The sequence below is a fragment of the Corvus hawaiiensis genome, chromosome 26 (assembly GCF_020740725.1).
Source record: "Corvus hawaiiensis isolate bCorHaw1 chromosome 26, bCorHaw1.pri.cur, whole genome shotgun sequence".
Lineage (NCBI taxonomy): Eukaryota > Metazoa > Chordata > Aves > Passeriformes > Corvidae > Corvus > Corvus hawaiiensis.
The window spans coordinates 45589493-45592555 of NC_063238.1; the positions used below are offsets into that span (position 1 = coordinate 45589493).

Genomic DNA, 3063 nt, shown 5'->3' on the forward strand with positions numbered 1-3063 from the left:
GGGAGCGCTGGAAGTTTGGGATAATAAATGGGAAGTGCTGGATCCCAAAAATCACCAAAATCCTGGATCAAACTGGGATTTGTTGGATCAAACTGGGAGCCAGTCCCAGTTCAGACCAGTTCAGACCAGTTCAGACCAGTCCAGACCAGTTCACACCAGTCCAGACCAGTTTGGATCCTCGGGATAATAAATGGGAAGCGCTGGATCCCAAAAATCATTGAAATCCTGGATCAAACTGGATCAAACTGGGAGCCAATCCCAGTTCAGACCAGTTCACACCAGTTCACACCAGTTCAGACCAGTTTGGATCCTCGGGATAATAAATGGGAAGCGCTGGATCCCAAAAATCACCGAAATCCTGGATCAAACTGGGATTTACTGGATCAAACTGGGAGCCATTCCCAGTTCAAACCAGTTCAGACCAGTCCAGACCAATCCAGACCAGTTCAAACCAGTTCAGACCAGTTTGGACTGGGAGCGCTGGAAGTTTGGGATAATAAATGGGAAGCGCTGAATCCCAAAAATCACCAAAATCCTGGATCAAACTGGGATTTACTGGATCAAACTGGGAGCTATTCCCAGTTCAAACCAGTCCCTCCCAGTTCACACCAGTCCCTCCCAGTCCCTCAGGGAGAGCCGCAAATCCCAGATTTTCCAGAGCCGCTGGATCCAACTGGGATTTGTTGGATCGAACTGGAAGCTGCTGGGTCAAACTGGGAGCCCCCGGATCAAACTGGGAACTCCTGGATCAAACTGGGAACCTCCCATTCCCTCCCAGTTTAAACCAGTCCCTCCCAGTCCCTCACGGAGAGCCGCAAATCCCGGATTTTCCGGAGCCGCTGGATCCAACTGGGATTTGTTGGATCAAACTGGGAGCCCCTGGATCAAACTGGGAACCTCCCAGTCCCTCCCAGTTCACATCAGTCCCTCCCAGTAGCTCCCAGTCCCTCAGGGAGAGCCGCAAATCCCGGATTTTCCAGAGCCGCTGGATCCAACTGGGATTTGTTGGATCGAACTGGGAACCTCCTGGATCCAACTGGGAACCCCTGGATCAAACTGGGAACTCCTGGATCAAACTGGGAACCTCCCAGTCCCTCCCAGTTCAAACCAGTCCCTCCCAGTCCCTCACGGAGAGCCGCAAATCCTGGATTTTCCAGACTCGCTGGATCAAACTGGGATTTATTGGATCCAACTGGGAACTCCTGGATCAAACTGGGAACCTCCCAGTCCCTCCCAGTTCAAACCAGTCCCTCCCAGTCCCTCACGGAGAGCCGCAAATCCCGTCCTGGATTTTCCGGACCCGCTGGATCCAACTGGGATTTATTGGATCAAACTGGGAGCTCCTGGATCAAACTGGGATTTATTGGATCCAACTGGGAACTCCTGGATCAAACTGGGAACCTCCCAGTCCCTCCCAGTTCAAACCAGTCCCTCCCAGTCCCCTCAGGGGCTCTTCCAGAGGTGGCGCTTGGAGAGCCGCAAATCCCGTCCTGGATTTTCCGGAGCCGCTGGATCCGACTGGGATTTATTGGATCCAACTGGGAGCCCTTGGATCAAACTGGGAACTCCTGGATCAAACTGGGAACCTCCCAGTTCAAACCAGTCCAAACCAGTCCCTCTGGGGCTCTTCCAGAGGTGGCGCTTGGAGAGCCGCAAATCCCGTCCTGGATTTTCCGGAGCTGCTGGATCAAACTGGGATTTATTGGATCAAACTGGGAGCTCCTGGATCAAACTGGGATTTATTGGATCGAACTGGGAACTCCTGGATCAAACTGGGAACCTCCCAGTCCAAACCAGTCCCTCCCGGAGAGTCGCAAATCCCGGATTTTCCAGAGCCGCTGGATCAGACTGGGATTTGTTGGATTGAACTGGGAGCCCCTGGATCAAACTGGGAACTCCTGGATCGAACTGGGAGCTCCTGGATCAAACTGGGAACCTCCCAGTCCAAACCAGTCCCTCCCGGAGAGTCGCAAATCCCGGATTTTCCAGAGCCGCTGGATCAGACTGGGATTTGTTGGATTGAACTGGGAGCCCCTGGATCAAACTGGGAGCTCCTGGATCAAACTGGGAACCTCCCAGTCCAAACCAGTCCCTCCCAGTCCCTCAGGGAGAGCCGCAAATCCCATCCTGGATTTTCCAGAGCCGCTGAATCCAACTGGGATTTATTGGATCAAACTGGGAGCCCCTGGATCAAACTGGGATTTATTAGATCAAACTGGGAACTCCTGGATCAAACTGGGAACCTCCCAGTCCAAACCAGTCGCTCCCAGTTACCCCTCAGGGTCCCTTCCAGAGGCGCCTCCCGGGCAGCCGCAAATCCCGGATTTGCGCGGTGCTCCGGCTCCACGTGGCTTCATCCAGCTCCCGAACTCCGCATCCTGCGGGAATTCCGGGAATTTTGGGAATTCCGGGGGGGGGGGGGGAGGAGGTGACGCCGATGACGTCACAGGGAGGTGCCCCCCACCCCTCCCCCACCCCCATTCCCACCTGCCAGGCTCAGGAATTCCAAACCCCGGCTCCGCTTCTCCAGCGCTTCCAGAAGGATCCGCAGGGATCCGGCGCCGATCCCGGGATTGGCCGAGAGCTCCAGGGCCACCAGGGAGGGACAGCGGGCCAGGGACCTGGGCACGGGCACGGGGCTGGCACCGGGGCCGCCACGGTGGCCACAAAGTCCTCTCGGTGGCCCCAAAGTCCCCTCAGTGGCCCCAAAGTCCCCTCGGTGGCCCCAATGTCCTCTCGGTGGCCCCAATGTCCCCTCGGTGGCCCCAAAGTCCCCTCAGTGGCCCCAAAGTCCCCTCGGTGGCCCCAATGTCCCCTCGGTGGCCCCAAAGTCCTCTTGGTGGCCCCAATGTCCTCGCAGCGGCCCCAAAGTCCTCTCGGTGGCCCCCAATGTCCCCTCGGTGGCCCCAATGTCCTCTTGGTGGCCCCAAAGTCCCCTCACTGGCCCCAATGTCCTCTTGGTGGCCCCAATGTCCTCTCGGTGGCCCTGAAGTCCTCTTGGTTGCCCCAAAGTCCCCTCAGTGGCCCCAAAGTCCCCTCGGTGGCCCCAATGTCCTCTTGGTG

At 56.9% G+C, this 3063-nt stretch overlaps 1 long non-coding RNA gene across 3 annotated transcripts; it reads right to left on the bottom strand.

The window, feature by feature from the left end:
- Positions 1–240: 240 nt before the first annotated feature.
- Positions 241–2833, bottom strand: LOC125316921. 3 transcript variants are annotated; one of them, XR_007199904.1, is made up of 4 exons: positions 2488–2833; positions 2073–2378; positions 1201–1586; positions 241–897 (listed from the first exon to the last, which is right to left on the bottom strand). It is a non-coding gene; the product is annotated as an uncharacterized LOC125316921 (long non-coding RNA). The 3 variants fall into 3 exon arrangements; XR_007199903.1 differs by lacking the exon at positions 241–897 and adding an exon at positions 952–1023 and having other exon boundaries at positions 1160–1586; XR_007199905.1 differs by lacking the exon at positions 241–897 and adding an exon at positions 953–1023 and having other exon boundaries at positions 1160–1586; positions 2224–2378; positions 2488–2832.
- Positions 2834–3063: the final 230 nt, after the last annotated feature.